We start from the raw sequence: 21,515 nt of genomic DNA, 5'->3' as shown, positions 1-21,515 counted from the left end.
CACAAAATTTAACATACCATAAGGTGTAACAAATAACTACTAAGAAAAAAGGTCTGTAAATTTGTGTTTACATTTTATTTCCGTTGCAGTGAAAACAAGTACACTGGAGGCACAGAGGCCTTTTCACTCAGTCTTAGGTAATAAATATCAATATTTTGGATCATTGTCTGAATTAAGAATGAAGTAAATAGTAATAATCCATGGTAACAATGTTTACAGTCCCATACAATACAACCCTCAATTTCTAGTTTTATTTAAGTCTAGAAAGTCAGAAATTGCTTGCTGTCAACAAGAGGTATATAGATTTCACTGAATTCTGGTGATTCACCAGGTTATTAAAAAGAATTGGGAATATGATTTGTCTTATGGTCGTTTTATTATCTTAAAATTTTTGAGCCAAAGACAGGAAGGGCTTCAGAGAGGTCTTCAGGTTACATTAACCTACTGCTCAAGTATCCCTCTACTAATATTTCAGATATCTGTGTTCAGATATAATGTGAATGTTACTTCTACCAGCCCAACAGATCTGGGGCTATAGGTGTGCAAGTGACAACATAATTTCATCTAACTGCAGGTAACAAAAATCTTTGCCTTCAGGAGGCATACTGAGTACAAAGCTGCAGCAGAAAATGAGTTTGAGTGACATTTACTATACTTTTGACCTAGCTATAAAGGTTCTCTGCTTCTCAGCAGAGATGTATGATGCTATGGTTAAACACATTGAATATTTGAGGAAACACAATGGTAAGAAACACAAAGGCTAATATATAGAGATTTATTCTGAAGGTACTGAGCATTTAGAGAGGGGATCACAGGTGAGAAATAAATTAAAATGCCCCCTAAAAACTACCCACCTAAGCACAAAACACTATAATTTTGAGCAGATCAGTTTTTCTAATGTGTTCGGTTTTGGCTGGGATAGTGTTTATTTTCTTCCTAGTAGGTAGTACAGTGCTGTGTTTTGGCTTTAGTCTGAGAATAATGTTGATAACACACTGATGTTTTAGCTAGTGCATTCATTTTCTGTTTTGTTTTGTGAAGGGAAGGTGTGTAGAGATGAAAGACCATGTCAGAGAGGGGCTGAGAGTTACTCAATGTTTTTTTGAATATTACTCTGTAAAACAGAGGTACTATGATGAATTACAAGGAAAAAGCAGCTGGAATTGCATGACATAAAAATCTTGAATCCCTGTTACCACAAAGCATAAAATTTGTTATTTCTATTTATGGAGCCATGAAATCAGTAAACAGTTCTAGTTTGAAGGGTGAAAATGCAAAATAATTAAAGAAGAACCTTATCACTTGACAAACTTTTTACAATGATTTTACCAGTTCTGTGCTCACAGAATGATAGCCAGTTTGACACTTATATTCTCTGTTTTCATCCCACTGTGTTTCAATTCCAAAGAGCACACCAGGGAATAAACAGTGTTTTCACAACATGTGAAGGAGAAAGAGATCTAGAACTGTAGCAGTAAATGCCTGGCAAATAATCCAGGCTTTCAAGGAGGAGCAAAGATCAGTAGACTAGAAGAGAAGTGCATGAAAACTGGGATCTCAGTGGGTCAAGAAAAACACAAAAGCTATTTCCACAGTATACAAAATTTTTCCATCCAGTAGGCAGGGCATACATCAGCTGTAGTTTATTAGCTATACTAAATACTAAAGTCTCAGATACTGTAGCCATTACCTTTAGCAAAACAAGCGCACAGAAGTCACTTGCCTTCATCAAGTGGCCTTAGCCTGCCATTTGATTCTTGTTTAACAATTGGCTTGGTAGATCTGATTTTCATTCCATGCCATTCTCAGCATGATATGCAAACTTGGAGCTTTGCAGAAAAGTCTACTATTAGGCTACTCTTTCATCAGAAAGCAAACAATAATCTCTTGAGGACAGATGGCCAGAGAAGGGATTAGCAGGAGCAGCGGTTTTTCTTAAGCAGAAAACAGACTAATTGTGATTGTCTGGTAAATCAAGAATATATAAATATTCGCAATTTCATGACTAATAATCCAATATTTGCATAACAATGTTACTCATTCCTTTTCAGTGACTTGGCAAATACAGAGTATGATAGAAAATTAAGCATTAGGGAATTTCTGAGGGCGTACTGGTAATGAGCTAATCCCTGAGGCAATATACTCATACTCAAATAAAGCTCCAATAAGAAGGGATTCAGCCAACTTTTTCAGATGTTAGCATATTTGATCTTGCACACTGAAATACAGTGAGTATGATGATACCAGCTGGTATTAAATTACAGTAGAGGATTTTCTGTATGAGTTTGGAGTAGATAGAAAAGCTCAAGGTACAATACTGGTCTACTTCTTGGTCAACTTGTTGTTGCAAGTATTTTAGGAACAATATTACTATTCAATGTGAAAGACTAGAAAAGTTTTAAAAGGAAAAGCGAGCATTGTTTTTGCTGTAAGAGATGTTTTTTACGCATATAGTGTAGTGGTCAGGCACCATTGCTCAAATACTGAAATGCAAGCTAACAAACATTTGCTGTAGATGTTCAGTACATTCAGTCAATAGTACATCAGGAAAATTTAGACATGGTGTAAAAGGTACATTAATTAATTTTAAACCGTGAATGAGAATGGTAAAAAGAGTATATGTTTTAAGTGTGATTAACTGTCTAGGATGGTCCTCCTTTTTTACTTTCCTAATTACAGGATGTTTTCTCTGTGATTCCTCTATATAGAGCTTTTGGGAGACATTTTAACCAAAGAAAACCTAGATTAGGCTTTGTTAAATATTTTCCACATGTTTATCCATTATCAAAATTGCTCTGTAATTATTTTCACCTTTAATAAGCAGCTACTGTGATGCATAACAGGCTTCTCAAATCATGAATTTATTTCTATGCATAACTTTATTTCTGTGATTCTCTCCCATTTCTTTAAATTCCTGAACTTTTTTTTTTTTTTTATTTTTTTTTAGTTTTCTTACTAATTTTGTTTTCGGAGTACTGTCAATTAAATAATTGATATTGATGTATCTTTCAGTGAAAGCTATTTTACTTGATACAATTGCCCTTAAAAATAAATATATCCTTAATTTTACATTACACTTACATAAATGACAATATTTGCATGTAGATTGAGATGCTATACTTGTTAAAAAGTATGTGTAAATATAGTAAAGAAAGATATTCAGTATTATATGAACTTAGAAACAATAAAGCCTTCTAGAGATATAAAATTTAGGGTTTTTTTACAGGTCTAGTCTTTCGAAGTTTAAGGGGAAGATCCTGGACTTTGCATTTTCCTCTTCTAGAACCTCCAACAAGGTAGTAGCATATTTCTGCTTCTAGCCTTGTTTATGATAAGCATTGCTGATGGCAGCCTGTGGAACAGGTCAGTTAGCTTTTGACCTGAAGTCTTCTTTGGGCTTGCTTCTCTTACAATTCACTATCTGATGGGGAAGCTGTGTTTTATTGCTTAATTGTAAAACATACATCATATTAAGGATGGCAAAACGATGTTTTGTGTAAGGGGTTACTCTGTTGACTGGGTCTTCTAGTTTGCTATTAACAAGCAGAAACTTCATGTTTAGTTAGTGCAGTTAATTAAAAAAAAAACCCTCATAAACTTTTAAGTAATTTGCATAGGATCACCATCAATGCACAATGAGTTTTTTTATTTGAAAATTCATATTATATTCTCACTAAAAAAAAAGCTCAAAGAAACATGAATATCACCTTCGTGCCTTCTTTCTAGGTAAGAGAAGAACTATTAAAGCCTTTTTATACTAATTAAATTTAACAAATAAAAATAAGCAAAGGAATAACAATAATAATAAGTATTACTAAAAGACTCTACACTTTTGGTAGAGTAAAATAATTTGTTAATTTATTGAAATCTCTAGCTGATGATTCAGAGATTGAGGAGTTACATCAGCTGTTTTACTTTTCTTCTGTCATATCTTGTCCTCATAAAAATCTTGAGCTCCAGGGTCCTCCGTGGGACTGTCTGAAGGCAGCAGCAGCAGTGTATCTGTTGTTGACATGGAGCAGGAGGCAGGAAAGGGAAAAGTGGAATCTTTTGATAAAACAGGGTGAACTTCTTGGATTTTTCTTTCTTCCTTTACCTTTTTTGTAGAGAGCTGGTGATGGACTATCTGAAGAATTCATGTCGGGTTGAGACAACATCCGTACAATCCTAGGTTTGTAGCTGCAGTTAACATGACCACCTGTACTACCTTTTGTTCTGTAAATTTTGATTTCTCTGTATACTGGAAGCTCTGACAATACAGTTAAGCTGCATGGGAGGGACAAGATTGGTGAAAGGAATACCACAATTCAAAGTATGAACCTCATAGTGTTAAACCACCTCTAATACTGGGTAAGTGGAGGAGGGTTCACTGGAATGTCAACAGCATCCCATGAAATTTTTATATCAGTTAAACTCCAAAAAGACAGGTGAAGGTGCTGTTACTACTGAAATGTTTTAATTTCCTTTTTCTGATGACCACTACATATCACTACTATTGTTATTGAAATATAAAAAGAAAAAATATTGTCCAAATAGATTTTTAAGAGCAATTTACCTTGGTAGTATCTAAATGCATTGATATCTGTTTAGTCTCTTTTTTACATTTGGACTTTTTTAAATTGATTTTTTTAATTTATTTTTTTTACATTTAATTTGTAGATTTACACATCAGGTGATTATTAAAGTTCTGTTTATGTAGTTCTCATATTTTGTTTAGTGTGAAATGACTACTGTCTGAAATAACAGACTGTCGTGGTTTAAACAAAGTCAGCCATAAATCATGCAGTCACTCACTCACACCCCCCCCGCCCCCTTTTTGCCCTTTCCCTGCTCCTGGAGGCATGGGAAGGAGAATCAAAAGAATGCAACTCCCACGGGTTGATATAAGAACAGTTTAGTAACTAAGGTATAACACAGACCACTGCTACTACCACCAATAATAATAATGATAAAGGAAATAACAAGGGGAGAGAATACAACACCCCATCACCAGTGGACCAGTAACTCTCCCGCCCACCCTGACCAAGCACCGCCCGATACCTTGTCCAACCCTGCAGTCAACTAGCCCTTCCGAGTAACTCTCCGTTACACCCTGGGCATGATGTGCTGCAGTATGGAATACCTCTTTGGTCAGTTTGAGTCAGGTGTCCTTCTTCTGCTTCCTCCTGGCTTCCCCTCCTCCCTGGCTGCACCAGCTACCAAGAAGGAGAAAAAAATGGTTGCTACTGCTGAACCCAGAACACATGCCATTCCTGACATGCAAAGATTAGAGGTAACTGATATAACAGCATTGTCTATTGCTTTTTCCCTTTTAAGACATTAATATTCAGCTTTTGTTCTAAACTTATGATAGGTACTGAAGGAAAAAAAAACATTTCTTCAGGCATTTGTGTATTTTTTTCCCATTGACTATTAATTAGTCTATGGCATACTTTTATTGTATGCTTCATTACTCTAGTGTGACAGAAAATCAACAGACTTGCATTTCAGTCTCAATCTGATTTGTATCTATTTGTGTATTATTCCCGCTAAGCACATTTTCCATAAGCAATGTTTGGTTATCTGTAATGTATAATTGAAAAGACTCATGTTTCATTTGTTATTCTCAGCCATGCATAGGTATAGAGACTTGGAGAAAAATATCTGAACATGTTTGCATCAGTAAATTGATTTTTTCTATTTGTACTAATCTTCACAAGTGGCATTTGAGCTCAGTAGGCAATAAAAGGAAGAAAAAAGAGAGACACTCTTTTCTCCCCCCTCTTTTAAAATCTTGATTCCAAAGCTAGAGGGTAATTTTCTTGGTAGGAGGTGGGGGGCAGTGGAGTTTGTGGAAGATTGACTTTTGCTGTTTGGTACTGACTGTAATTTCTCTAATATGTTCACACGTAAAAACAAATACAGCAATGAAGGTATGTTAAAGAACAGATTTGCATCAAAAAGGTTCATCAAGATGTCTAGAACGGGCTTTTGCTAAGAAAGTTTGGACCTGATGATCCTTGAGGTCCCCTTTCTACCTGGTATTCTATGGTTCCATTGTGATAAGGTAGTGTAAGGATACAATGAAGAAGACATTTGTTTGGTGTCTGTTACTCCAGTGTCTGAGTGCACCATTAGCTACAATATGTTTATCTGCATGGTACCCTTGAGGTAGAAAAAGGGCCTTAACTCATTTTTTCTAATTGCCTCTGCCAATGGGCAATTGAGTCAAGGAGAAGGTGTAAAGGGCCTATTTATGGTAGAGAAAAGCTCCTCCAAGCTAGTTTTAGACTAGCTATCAGTATTAGCTCAGCCATTGTGAACAGCAAAAACTGCACAGAACTGTGCTAGAAACTGGGTTTGCATGGGCATCTGAGCCCTTAGGCCACTCCACCATAAACCCTCTGCTGTTCAGTTACAGACAGCTTGTATGAGACTCAACTGACCAGTATTGGCTCCCCCCTGCTGCCAAGACCCAGGGCAAAGCCACAGCAACAGCACTTCTCTCTGGAGGTTATTTGGCTGCTTTGCTCTCCAAGATGACAACAGGGAGTAAGTGCCATGGGAAGGAGACAAGAGGATGGTGGTGAAACAGAAATTTTCAGTACTAGCCACACGTTCTTCTGATGGGGCCAATCAGCTGGTCAAGCAGAGAGTGCTCACCTGTTGTAGCACTGAGCTTCATGATGGGATGTAAGGATATATTTACAGTGAGCTCAGGTCCTGTTAGTGAAGTATTTTGCTTACAGCAGTAACCATGGGTAGATGCCTCACAAACAAGGCTCAAACTTTTTTAATCTACTGGATTTTGCCTCTGGTATTTAAGCCTGAGCTGTTTGTTTCTTTTAAAATATGGTTATCTGGCTTCCTCTCATGTTCATGTAAACTTTTAGCCTTCAAATCATCCTTTTCCAATGAATTACTCAAGTTTATTACCTGTGGGATTTTTTTTCTTGTAGGAAGGACATCCTGCTTTTATTGTTTAGAATATGGCTCATATTTTCATTTTATGAAGAACAAGTTGGGGATTGTATTGCCGGGATAATTGCATATTGAAATATAAAGCCATCCTTTTCCTACTGAATGGTATCTCAGATCAGGTAAATTCTTTTTCTCTAATAAATGCTGATTTTTTCCATGTTGGTCCCCTGAGAGCTGAGAGGCAAGACCTTTTTCCTGATTTGGGCTTTTTGCCCAGCAATATCTCCTTATCTAGCTTCAGCATAAACTTCTTAAGAGTTTCAAACTTTTGAGCTGCTTAGGTGTCCAGGATTTTTGTACAATTTAAGACTAGAGGAATAAATAAAACTGAAGCTTGAAGACATATGAGCCTATAAGAGACTTCTAATCCAAATGTAGATTGATGGTACAAAAGAAAGTGTACATTTCTATATTAGACATTAAAAGCATGTGTAACACGCTCTGACCTCTTCTTCCCACCAAGAGGTCTTTGAACTTCTATCACACTCAGTTATGGAGTGCAGGATATTTGTATCTATCTCTGTGCATAGTTTCTTTTTGCATCTCTAACTCTCACTCCTGCAAAAAAGCTGATTGTTTTGGCTTTAACTACTTTTTACCAAACTGCATCCTCACTGTGTAATTTTCTATATGTTTTGTTGAGGGATTCACCTTCCTACCTTGCAGGTTTATAACTAGCAGGTATTTTTCTCTGATGTGATTTGGTAGTGGTGGTGTATTTTGTTGCCCAAGGGGTTGCTTCCATTTAAATGTGAGGTTGTCAAGGTTTAATGAATATTGTTGTTTATGGTCTCTCACCAGCCCTTGGAACTGCATTCTAAATGTAATTAAAAGGCCACAGAGAAAGCAAACATTGGAAAAATGGGGATTTTTGATTTTTAATTTGGCTGTTACATATAAGGAGTTGTCAATACTAAGCAATTTATCGCTGGCAAATGGAATAATTTCCCAGATCAGTACAGATGTTTAACTATTTAGAAACTACAGTGAAATGAAGGTCCTTTAACAGGCAGAATTGTTACAGTTGGTGAGAAGGTCTCAAAGAATGATTTTTGAACAAAGCCACCATTGAATATGGTCCCAGCAGACTGCACAATTCCTTTTAAGTTGCCTTTGGGTTCCTAGGCAGCCTTCAAGGCAGAGTCAGAAAGAAAAACTCCCCTGACAGACCTGACTTAAACCGGCTCCAGCCAAATGCCATATGCGCTGATACCTCCCAGCATTTCCAGAAACAATGTCACTAGAGATGGAATTTATTTCCATTTTCTTTTTTTTTAACCAAACCTCCGTACCTTTCCATGAATCAGGAAGCCACGTCTTGAAGACACCTTGCTCCATGGAAAAATCTCTCATTCTCTAGAAGACAAGACAGTTCCTGACTGTAAACAGTTTGACTTCTGTTACACTTTGAATGGTTTACCCCTGATATGTAATAAAAGAGATGAGGACTTCATATTTCTCAGCAGGACACCATTACTGCTGCACTCCTCAGACTTTCCATGTTTTCAGCCACCAAGTTGAATAAATGGGTCAGAAGGGAGACCAGACTGTTCCCAGCCTCCCTCTTTTTTCCACCAATGGGCAGTCAACTGAATCACCCTAAGGGAACATAAGCACTTGGAATTTTCATAGAATCATAGAATAGTTAAGGTTGGAAAGGGCCTTAAGATCATCTAGTTCCAACCCCCTGCCATGGGCAGGGACACCACACACTAAACCATGTCATGCAAAACTCCATTCAATCCGGCCTTGGCCACTGCCAGGGGGGGCAATCACAGCCATGTTTTATATCCATAGTTCATTCATGGTGGTAGAGTGTGTAGGCAGTGTGAGTACAGAATGTGCCTGTGAGATGGATCTGCCATAGGCACTATCTAGCTAGGGAAGCATTGACACATATTGGCTGTGTTCTTGAAGTTGTTGAATCAAATGCTTTTTTAAAAAATCAGTTCAGAAAGTATTTTCCTACCAGGATTATTATGTGCAATAGCTAAAATTGAAACAGTTTGAAGTACCTTCAAGAAACAGAAGAATAACCACGTTGACCTGGAGAACTAACAAAGAATTCCTGCACTTTGACTGCAGTGCTCGATCTGTTATGTTTTGTATTATAAAGAGCACTGCCTCCTTCACTATTTTAAGCAGAAAATTTTTTCTTCAGCAAACAATGTATGCTTCAACTTTTCATCTTATTCCATTATAGTTCAGGATGCTAATAAGCTATGTTTTCTCCCAGCAGAGCTCAAAATAGCTTGATGTTATTTTGAAAGAAGGTGAATAATTACATGACGCCTGAGAGATGGAATAGTTCAGAAAGTGAAATAAAAAATAAAAGTACAGTTTGAGACTTCCAGTGTATGGATTATGAAATTTATTTCTATTTAGTGTCATTAAGGATAATTCAGACATCCTAATTTGGTTATGGAATACAAGGCTAATGAGAGAAATTTCAAAATATGGCAATACTGAACAGTCTGTAATCAAAATGTTATTCAAATCTGAACATTGAAATAATTTTAATAATCACCTTTTAGGATAACCATATGGCAAAAAAGAGAGTGACTGCATTTTGCCATCTGAGAGAGATTCATGCTTCTGCAAATGCATAGTACAGCTATAAATACATTTGTATGTAATTGTGGTACTGGATCCCTTCTAACAACTGGAGTTGAAGGAGTTATTTTATTTTCCTGTGAGGAGGAGTCTGTGCTAGATGATGAGATACAGGATGCTCAGCAAGAAAGAGATCAAAAGAAAAAGAAGTTAAATAGGCAGTCGTTATGTTGACAGAATGAAGACTGTCTTAAATCAACCCTGTAGATTATGCCTATTTTCTTTTCTATTTATAAATTTACTTTGTAAAAGCAACATTACAAAGGGTATGATTGTGCATGCAAAATGTTGAATAAATGCAAAAGCTTTCATAAGCTGCCTGTGCTTTATGGATTTGCTTATTAAAACTGCTGCATGAAAACTCTAAGGCATCACGACTACAAAACTGAAAACAGAGAGGTAAATCTTGTTATGCCTGCATCCTATCTACTAGGAACAGTTAGGCTCTTAAAATAAAAGCATCCGCATGCTTAGAACACTTGCTGCCCCTGGATTAGACACCCACTAGCAGTGGTGCAGGAGTTGCTCAAGAAGCCTGAAAACCCATAGTTTGCAAATATGATTGTTTTAAAATTTGGCACACAGTGCTACAAACAGGCACCTCTTTTCAAACTCTTCTATGTGTCAAGTATTTGCCGAAATATGCAATTTCTCAAGATATGTGCTTAACTTTAACTTTTAACTTTAGGCTACTTACAAAAAGTTGAGCCTATAGCACAGTATAACAATAGATCCTAGTTCATTCATTCAGACTACAGAAGAGTTAAGGGGTGGTCTGAATACAGCTTACAGAAACTCAAGTAGAACTTTGAAACAGAAGGTTTTTAACATTTGACTGAAGTACAAAGGCCCAGAGTTGAAGATAGATGTATTCAGATTCTCATTTTTTTAATACTTGACAATAGGGACAATATGTGAAGGATAAAGCAGTGATAATTTAAATCAAGACGCTGTTCTAATATAAAAATTCTTGTTCAAGCAGAAACACTAGCATTGAAACAACATTTAATACATAACATGGGTATGGCCTGTATTCTGCAGGGTGCCAGAATGCAAGGCCATTGCTTAATTACCAATTATTGCTCCAATCAGTGACATTAACCACAAACTCTATATTCACAGAGGTATTTAGCCATTGATTTCAGTGGAAGTGAGGCCTGGATGCATCTCACTTGATATAGAGTGTAGCATCAGAGCGGTGTCTGGGCACTGTTTGTGAGGGAGTGATGGACATTTCTCCCAGGAGCAACCACTTATACAATATACAGAACTGGCACAGTATTGCTCTGCAGTGGTAACATATAGGAAGTACTTACCACCTCACAGTATTTTGAAAGTGTCTTTTCCAAAACAGCTGGAACCATTTTAATATGATACAGCAAACCAGATACATCAAAGGTGCAGTTTATAATGACCACATGCTGGGATGATGTTTTGGCATTTCTCAGGGGAATTCTGTTTGTATAGCAATTCTAACCAGTTTCTTTTTTGTCTCCTCAACTGCAGGAGAAATGCTAGTTCACATGAACAGTGTTTGCAATGGGTCCTTTATGGGAAATGAATCTTTCAGTTCACTATAGTCAGTTTTACACATTTCACTTTAAGAAAAAGGCTGATTAACACTCTGCTTATTCCCTGTGTCTCTCCTTTAGGTAAAGGTTACTAAATTACCTTAGTATACACTTTACAGATATTCTAGGTGCTTCCAATCCAGTGGAATTTTAGGTTTGGATTTTCTTTTTCTTGTCATATATCTCTCGAAAATAAATGCTCTTTATAGATCTTAATGGTAGATTTCTGAAGATTATTTTTTTTTCAGTATTAATGTCTTTTACAAAACCTGTAGTTCTCCAATATACTAGCTTGCAAATATGCAATCATTTTAGGCTTTTGGCATACTTATTTGATAAACACTTAAACATCTATTTGACTTTAAAAGTCTTCCTATGACTTAGCTGGTCTCTAAAATGCACAAGCAATTGCACAAGCAATTTGGTAGCATTTGTGAACAGTGGCAAGGCTGTATTGCAACTGATAATGAAGTGCAATGACTTTGTTCTGTCACAAACTAATATGCATGTATGTAGCAATTAGTGTGTGAAACGCATTAAGTTTCCTGGTGCTTAAGCACTTCTACTGCAAATAAATTACCTCTAGCCCTTCTTCAGGCTGGTTATTAACTTCATGGGGTAAAGTCACAGTAGTATTAATGAGAGACTGTACAGGTTAACTCTTGCTGGAAGTTCCAGCAAGAAAAGGGGATTCTAATTCATGTATAAGTTCTTATGCAAATTTGGAGAGCTGGGTAATTTTTCTGTGCTGCATTAAATGAAAACAACTAAATCCCTACATGGAGAAGGGTTACTGACAATAGAAGTTACTTCCTCCTCCAAAACATACTTGCTTCTTTGTCAAACAGAACTTTATTACAGATGTCTGAGTTTCCCTGATGGATTGTGTCCTAAAATTGCAGTATTTGTTTAATCAAAACCTTGTGTCTAAATGGATTTATGTGCTGATTAAAGAGACAGGCCTTTGATTACCTTCTGTTGTTGCAGGGGGAGGCATACAAAAAATATGATTATGATATGGTTTAGAGCGCGGTGTCCCTGCCCATGGCAGGGGGGTTGGAACTTGATGATCTTAAGGTCCTTTCCAACCCTAACCATTCTATGATTCTATGATCTGGATAACATGGAGAGAAGAGACATGTTTTTCAATGATTCATTTTTCTTTTTCAGCTCTCCTTTATATTTTCAGTGCAGGTTTTGTTTTCTATTTTGCAGTCTTTTTGCCTTCTCTTATTTCCCTTTTCCCTTCAAATCCTGAAAGCCACAATTGTCCAACCTCCTGTTTCATGCTGTAGCTGGTACATGAGATATGATCACAGGTAGAAATAGGTGCACACTCTCTCCGCATTTGGATCTGGTTCTCAGCAGGAAGCAATAGGGATGTATTAGTTGGATACAGAATCTAAGCCTCAGTTTGGAGCTGATTTGCAGATGGCTGTATGGAAGAAGAGGCAGAACTGGCTTGTGTCTGTCTATAAGAATATGTGCAGACATATTCACCATGGTTCTTTCATCAAGTTTTGTTTCTCCTTGATAGGTTAAAGGCTATCTTTCAAGGAATTGTCCAGGTGTGATCAGAAAAACCCCAGTACAAAAAGTAGTGAAGAATTTCTGGCTGTTTTCTAGTTTTATACTCTTTAAATATGCAATTATACACAGAGCAGTTTAATGCTGAAGCTAAATAATACAGGTAAGAGCTGTGGAGCACAAATAAAATCGCAAACAGAGAACTGTTTGTGTTTCTGTTTGTTTCTCCTACCTGCTGAAACCTGTCATCTCCTAATTAGCTTTAATTAGCATGAATTTGTTGTCTTTAATCAATATCATAGGCTATTCCTTTGTATACAGAATCTTTTTTTTTTTTAAGATGTAATTATGTTAAGTCATCACAGAATAGCTGAGATGATGGGCAGGGAGCGTAATGAAAAACACTAACGTCTGTCAGTCAAGTTATGATATTTCATAAGTACCATGGTAAACATGTATAAATAGTTCCAAAAGAAGAAAAAACCTCTTTGAGTTAGTGTCACAATAACTAAGTATGAAAATTACCAAACCTCTATCAAATTAATTCGATAATTACTGACTTTTTGGTTTGCATAAGTCCTCAATCATTTGCCCTAACACTGCAATAATTCTGTAATTGAATTGTATTGTATTGTATTGTATTGTAAGAAGGTGATGAAATGGGTTGCCCAAGGAGGTTGTGAATGCTCCATCTCTGGCAGTGTTCAATGCCAGGTTGGATGAAGCCTTGGGTGAGATGGTTTAGTGTGAGGTGTCCCTGCCCATGGCAGGGGGGTTGGAACTAGATGATTTTAAGGTCCTTTCCAACCTTAGCTATTCTATGATTCTATAAGTCTTAAACACTTACAACCTTCGGCCTTCCACAGACATCTTTTGTGGACTCTGCTCTACTAAGTCTAGAAGAATTACAACTGAGTTGCGCTCACAGTTGGTTTGGTTAGCTCCAGCAAAACTACAAAAAAGTAAAAAATAGGGCTGAACTACTCTACTCTCTCATCCCAAGGCAAAAATACCTACACGTATTCTGATTTACACAGGTTACTGTTCTAATGTCTTATTAGAAGCCTTCACTTCTGGGTATGTCACAACCTATTTAAGTGTTGCTTTTCACTATTACTACTACGAGAAAATGTTTCCTCATATGGAAGTTAAATTTCCTTTGTTGCAACTAAAGTCAGAGTGATGTGGAAAGTAGCATGAGTTGAAAATTCTCTGTAGAAATTGAGTTTTGACAGACAAGGTTTCTGACATAACAGTTGTTTTTTTCCACATAAATTACTTACTTTTCCCTTTCATAAAATAAAAATAAAAAAAAAGGGCAAAAAATTAACTACGAACTCCTTTGATTTGGAGAGACTTGCAGCATCCTGTAATAAATTTATTTCATCCTTCGCTAATCCTTCCTTCTCATGGCCACTGTTTTTACTGGTTTTCCCCTCAACCATACGCCCTCTTCCTTCATGCAAACAGAAGTGGAAGGGCTAAGAAACAAATCAGGGAGAAAATGACAACCAGCCAACAGTCCAAGACTGGTGCTTGGCAAGAGCAGCAGGGAGTTCTGCTGGTCCTGCCAAGTGGGTGATGTTGGCTGAAGTGATCTGTGGGAAAACAGATGTGGGGGTTTTGCAGCTAGGAGCAATTCAGCTTGTCTTCTCCCAGGTGTGACCTGGTGACTCCAATTAGCTTTCAGGTCTTGATAAATACTGACAGCTGAAATCATAAGGGAGACTTCTGAGATTGATGGTAAGAGCAGATGGTCATCTCAGAGTTACAGAGGTGCAGAAGAAAGGTGCAGGCCACAGCACTGTATGTCACACTGTCTGCATTGTGATGAACATCTGCATGTGTTTGAGGTGGGAAGTATCGGCTTTCCAGGGGCTGTGAGCTCCTCTGAGCTCCTCTGAAGTCGCAGTGACATTTGTACTTATTTTGTCTAGCTGAAAGAATATATATGAAACTGGCCTTACACCAATCATGGATAACATCCAGTACAGGCTGCTGATTTTGAGAGATGAAAACTAGCAGGTTATTTTGGAGTTTGTTTATTTTTCTGTGTGTGGTCTTTTCCCCTGTGAAGTGCTGCTGGTTCACATATAACTTCGCTCAAATCACTTGTAGGAGCTCTGAAATCTCCAGGATTAAACAATACCTTATTTCTGATTCTCAGAATATTGATTTTGCCTGAACCTTGGCACAGTAAGAAGGACCTTTGAAGGAGTGACATATGGTATATATTTTATCTGCCACTTGATATTGCAAAGAATTGAGTTTACTAATTCCAATGTGTGAATGGACTCTATATCTGTCATGAATTTATATCAGGGTAAAGAGAAAAGAAATATTGATTCAATTTCTGCCTGCCATGTAGTATGATAGTAAAAATTTTCTTCAAATGACAATGTTTGCTAAACGTGCCACAGTAAATTATATCCTGTCTTGTACAACTATGCTTCACTTAATGTTTTTTTTACTATACAGTGTAAAATCCTTATTACCGTGTTTACTAAGGTTCTTGTGGCTCTGGCACCACAAAATGTTCATTATCCATTTTTAACCTACGTTTCAATGTAGACTAATTAATGATTCAAACTTCATAGCAGAGCATCTTAAAACACTTGAAACTCATAATTTTTATAATGTTAAAAAAATAAGGCGTTTTAGCTAGCAGCATAATCATAAAGAAGAGATATTTGTCCTTCAGTTGTCATCACTAATGTGAAAATACATTATCTCTGTTTATGACTCATGTATGCAACAGAAGAGAATTCTTAATGTTAGAGTGCAAGGGTAAAAATTTAAGTTAAACATTTGGATCAGAGTTTATGAAGTCCTGACTAACATAGTTAGCTACTGGGGCAATTTATACTAGCATCAGAATCAGGAATAAAGAAAAAACAATGACATTTTAGGCTACGTCTATTTCCATGAAGTTCCGCGCAGAGCATATGACTTTCTTGTTTTATTTTTTTTTTTCCTTCAGGAAAATTCCAGAACAATTTCCTATAGGTTATGCAAATCAAATCAACTACAACTTGATCACTAGGTCAGATCCATAATTCAAAGTCAGAAATAATATAAGAATAGCAACTGTTTGAAGTGCAGTTATCAGTTATTATGAGATCGGACAGTGCTATTTTTTGGACAGGAACCTGTATGCTGAAGTAGAGGCACAGAAGTGTGACCTTTGTTCCAAAGAACAAATGTATGCTTAGAAAATAAAAAAAGATTGTAACTAAATTCAAACAGAAAGGAAAAAAACAACCCACAGGCCAACAACGGTCTCTTTTCCAAAACTGTATTGACAGACCTGGGACATAATTTTGCTGGGGAGGCATCGTAAAAGTCATTTAGTTTGGCCCCTTGCTCAAAGCAGGGTCCATGTAAATCTGTTTTAACATTGCAACCTGCATGTTGCTCAAAGCTGTGTCCACTGGGGTTTTGAATAGCACTGAGCGTAGAGACTTTAAAACTCTTCTGGTCAGCGAGTAGCAGTGTTTGACTGTAGTGCTATCTCTAAAGTATGGTATTGTCTATTTTGTATATCCATAACTGAAGGCTGCAAGAGATACAATAGTACTTAACTGTCTTGAGAACTAGCCTCAGAAAGTGTTTTAATCCTCTGTATGAAGCAATGAAATACAGCACGGTAAGCAAAGAATCACATTTTAGTGGTAATGAGATGACTTTTTTGAGTTTATGCAGTTTTGTGACAGTGTACTGAGTTGGGACTAAGTATGCAAAGCAACAGGATACATCAGCAGATTTAAAAATAAATGCTCCTCTGATCCTTTAAAATTCATTTTTGTTAACTTGTTTAATATATTTTATAACATTACTTTCTTATATAAATGGATGCTAACATTTTTTAGGGTTGATAATTCATTTTAAGTGGCAAAGGAAGTATATTTAGGCACATTCACAAGCTTAATTCTTTGATGAGATACAATTCCTACCATGAAACAATCTGAGACTTCCCATTTCAATTAATTTTTCATGTCAAAGAAGGGCAACAGAAATAAACAGTTTTATATATGTGACCCTGCCGAAAACTAGTTCCAGATAAACAGAAACAATAACAGAGTTCTGAAACGGTACAACTCTATTCACCTTAGTAATAAATTATCTTTGAAGTTAAATCCATTTAAATGCTAACACTTTAAAAAACAATAAACTGGGGAGAGGAGAGTATTAACAGCTTCTTCAGTGCTTTTAATTTTACATATGACCTAAAAGTGGTTTAAAATAAGGCACTAAACTTTTGGCTTATCAACTGGAGACATGAGAAGCAGCAAGGGATCTGACGGTTGTTGTTGCCATAGAGTGATGACGAGCTACCAGTGGGATACAGCAGCTGGTAAACAGAGAGTGAGATGTCTCCTTCTCACAGATGGACAGTCAGCCACTTTGTCTATGTGACTCTCTGGATGTGTGTGATTTACTTGCACAAAATGGAATAAGGATGCTGACAGGAGAGGCTTAGAGAAATCCAACACAGAATATAAAAAAATTCTGATTGGTTGCCAAGTCGTTCTTCATATGTGGAAGCAAGTTTCCTGTGTCCTACCTGAAAAATGTCTAGGTTTGTTGTGTCAGTTAATCCCTGCCATGTCCCTTCAACTTTGCTGCTGGTTAGCCGAACTGCTGACTCCTGCTCCACTGGTTGCTGAAGATCCCTGCTGTAAACAGTTACAATGCACTAAAAGCTGTATGAAGCAGCTGAATCTGTGGAATGGAATGAAATGGACTAGGATAGGGTAGGGCAGGACAGACTAGACCAGACTAGAATATGACAGGACAGGACAGGACAGGATAGGGTAGGGTATAATTGTGGGGCCCACAACTGCACACAGCACTAATCTAGTTTCATTGTGTCCTGTCCCTGAAAACCTTGCAATCATTTGTAGATTTATTATTAATTATACATTATACAAATGACTGCTTAAATGATTCTGGAAGTTAACGCAATGATGTCTACTGCCTGCCCAGAAGCGACAAACTAAAAAAGATCTTTTGATATGATTTTAATAGCACTGGCTTTTATTTTTGTTCCAAGTGGCAATGTTACCCATGCGTAAGGCGGAAAAAGTGAAAAGAGACTTGATTAATATGCTAGCCCAAGTCCCTGGATCCTGTTGTCCTTCCCTTAGGAATAAACCTGCTTTTATTGTAAGGTCTAGCTGGTTGCTATTCTCCAGCTGTTCCCAGCTTGAGGAGTTAGAAGCTGTCAATTGACTGGAAGAATTTTACTTTGAGACCTGTTACTCTGCTTCAGATCTGAAAGACAACTTTAGATTTTCAGTACTCTCCTACCAGGCAGAGGCAGCTGTAAGAGAGGGAAAAACGTGTTTGTTGGAGAGTGTCTGTATTGTTTATTTTTTTTGAAAACGCTTCTACTGAGCAGTCATTAGAAATTAACAAGTAGCATGTATTCTAACCCTATAAACTATTCATTCCACTGGCATCTCTTTTCAGAATAGCCCTTAAAACATAAGGTAGACCAAGTTTGGCTAGAGTCATTCTAAACCTCCTGTTGAGGAAAGGGAAAAGAGGAAGCAGTTGCCTAAACAGAGATGCCTATTGTTATTGTAGGTAGTGGTTTAAGAGGTCCCTTCAGGTCCCCAGTTGCAACTTGAAAAGGAAGCAGATTGCTTGTTAGTCACTTTGGCCAGGTGCGCACTGTTCCCCATCCCTTGGATAGGTTCGCACATCTTACTCCTGCTTTCACTGATGGCTGTGTCAAGAGGCACACACAGAGCCTCAGAAGATTTCTACACCTCATCTAGGCTGATACTTCCACTTCTGCTGGTTCAACAGCTGAGAATCCTATTATTACAGTAACAACTTGAAGTGGCCTTTGTGACCTAAAGAGCCTGTTCTACTACCAATAACAGAAGAAATGGCTTGAGTGAAGCCGTTGAGTGAATCAAGTGAACTTACTTTATTTTCATATTTATTGCAGTATATAACTGTTGATGCATATTCAGGGGCTGATTTCTTTGAAACAACAGTAGCTCTACATGAATAAGTTCTGCAGACAGTGCACTTAAGCATGAAGTAATACCTCCCAGAGTGAGCAAATTAACCCCCAGACCAGCCTTTTCACCTCTCTGCTCTTTCTGCTGCTTCTGAGGCTCACCTGCTGTGCCAAACTGGTTCAGCTAACTATAATGTTGGAAAACAAACGTAACAATAAAAAATCGGTATCTTTCTGATAAGCTGGGGAGCTGACTCTGCTAAGCAAAATAGCCACTCAGCATTTGAGCCAATGTAGCGTGAGGAGGGGAGTGGGGTCTCACAATTGGTAGTGAGGAAGGGCAGGGATGAAGTGCAGTAGGACATCAAGTGGGCTGATATGTGCTACTTCTCCTTGGAGACTTCACTGGATACTTTTTATTCTATTTCATTTCAATCAGGTACTAATTACAATAGCTAACATGCGCCCTGTGGTTTTTCAGGTTAAAATTACTCATTCTTTATCCCAGCACTAAGATTCCTGATACCATTCCCTTTGTTGTCAAGCTGTTCCTCAGAAAATCTGTCCCTAATTTTGTGCACTTACTAAAAATGATAGAGTGGATGTGTACAGGAGAAGAGAAATGCTGTTATTTTAAGTGTCATAGAAATGCTGTTTTATTTTGAAAAGGGTGAAGATACAGGATGAAGGTTTTCTATAAGGTGAGAAAAGGGATTATCTCTACGAACAAAGAATAGATGTAAGGACACAGTAATTTTTGTTTTAGTATTTTGTACTCATTTATTTAATTTCTGTGTATGTGAAGATAAAATCAGGCCAAAGTTATTTATTTAAAATATAAACAAAAATGAACTGAAAACATTTCCTAGTATCTTCACTGCATCCCCCCAAAACCCCAGCAGCTTACATGGAAATGAGGGAGGTTCACTTGCAGGTATAGATAGTGCTGGAGTCTTCATTCCATATGAGAACAGTTTCAGAGTGATATTAAATAAGTTAAATGAGTATTAAATGTGAATTTATTAACGAAAAAAGATTCAGCAGAGGTGTTTTGAAACAAAAAAGCCCTTCATTTTGTTAAAAATTGCTCATACAGAATTCTTTTGTAGCAAGGAAAATTATTTTCCATTAGTCTCTCTGCCTTCTCTTTGTTTACATGTTTTCTTATTTTAAGTATTATCATTTAGAACCCAGAGCATACCTATGTTATAAAATCTCATATTATAGTTACACTGAACTTCTAACAAAGTAACTCCATTAAAGGAGTTCTTTTGGCAGGATAATTAAACTGCTTACCACAGTGACATAACCTGTCAGATGCAGGTGTCTGAAAAGGATAGTTCACCCCTGATTTATAATCACCCAGCTATAAAAGCAAAGCTTTGTAGTTTAGATTGATGCTATTCCAATGAATAGAGCCTTATTCAATCGTAAATCTTGTGGAGTAGTGTATAGGTATAATTGTTCACAGTGTACAGCAATGAAAACAGTTTCTTACACTTCAAGAAACATGCTCACAGACTGCTCTTATTAATATTGAGTCAAACATGTTCATCAAACACTTCTTTTCTCCTCTGCATCACCAAATGAGCACATCCATTTCAAACAACGGTTCTGTGATTTAAACTGTGCAGTCTACATCACGTTAACACACTGCATAATTTCTGATAAAATTATGTCTGAACTGATTTCACACACAGAGGATGAAGTCTGAAACTATGATAAGGAAAAGATAACAATACAAACCCAACCCCAAAATCCCCCACAGAGCAAATTCTATCTTGTGCTTTAGCAGTGACAGAAATGCAAATCAGTGTCTTTCATGGGATGGATTTTTGGGTAAATTCTCTCTAGCTAGGACTACCAGAAAATGCTGTTATCTCCTACTGTTTACTTGATGCATGTTTTGGTTTTGTGAATAGATGCAACATGGAACCTGAAGTACCTAAGAAGATTACATTCCATTAAGGAAAAGGAATATCTATAGAAATGGCATAGCATGAAGTAAATCTTAATACTAGAACAGAAACAGATGTGGGAAGCAAGCTCATCGTTACTATTACACCAAAGACTAAATCTGAGAGGTTTATTTTCCATTGTTTATTCATTTTTTCATTGCCTTAGCCCACTGCTCTCCCAGAGCTGCTGCTGTTTGCCAACATTGAATGAATCTGCATTCAACCTGGGACGATCAAGCTTAGTCTTTCTCCAATGAATTAAACTTTCCAGCACTCTGTTCAGCTCCAAACCTTTTAAGAATTATTTTTTCCCTCCATTTGCGCCAGGATTCCCATGCCAAATCCTCCTCATCTCTGCCTGTGAGAGGCGGAAGCTTTCATACCTCTCTGTTGCACCAAGTGCATAGATAATGATGTGGAAGTAAAGCAAATTTCACATGACAGTAACTTGGTGATACTGAGAACATAATTACTGCTGCAAATGACCGTGAAGATTAAGACTGCTCAGCTCCTTTGCTCCAACTAATTCTCTGTAGTATTACTGATCATACCATCTGTTTCTTGCATTTTGTTTGCTTGAGCTGGAAGACAAGCAGCTGTAAATGAAAGGACTGAAGATAAGATGGAGAATCTCACCACTACATTGTTTTTATTGGTTTAGGCTAATTTATATGACAATTTATGTTCAATTTATATTATCTGAAGTAAACATCAATTCTAGCTCTGATTTCAGTGGAAGTAGAGGTACAGCATCAAGGAATATGACAAAAAAGTCACACAACAGCAGAGCGCACCATAGTAAGCCTCTTCTGTCCCAGGGCTGCTTAAGGGTTGCTGTGGATGAATGGCTTGGCTCTCTATGAATCCAGAGGCTGCCTGTGTTACAAAATTACCATATATATGCTACTAGCA

The 21,515-nt window shown here is 37.2% G+C and overlaps 1 protein-coding gene across 1 annotated transcript in view; it reads left to right on the top strand.

Annotated features, from left to right (window-relative positions):
- Positions 1–21,282, top strand: part of RNMT (RNA guanine-7 methyltransferase) — a 126,432-nt gene extending 105,150 nt beyond the window's left edge. Inside the window, exon 12 of the transcript XR_009726129.1 lies at positions 21,265–21,282. The gene's annotated coding sequence lies outside the window, so the exon portion shown is untranslated. The remainder of the gene's footprint in view (positions 1–21,264) is intronic.
- Positions 21,283–21,515: the final 233 nt, after the last annotated feature.

The sequence above is a fragment of the Neopsephotus bourkii genome, unplaced genomic scaffold (assembly GCF_033783945.1).
Source record: "Neopsephotus bourkii isolate Nb327-2 ecotype Australia unplaced genomic scaffold, CSIRO-AGI_Nbou_v1 NB_894, whole genome shotgun sequence".
Classification (NCBI taxonomy): Eukaryota; Metazoa; Chordata; class Aves; order Psittaciformes; family Psittacidae; genus Neopsephotus; species Neopsephotus bourkii.
The sequence above is the reverse complement of the archived record's forward strand: the minus strand, read 5'-3'. Positions and strand labels throughout refer to the sequence as shown.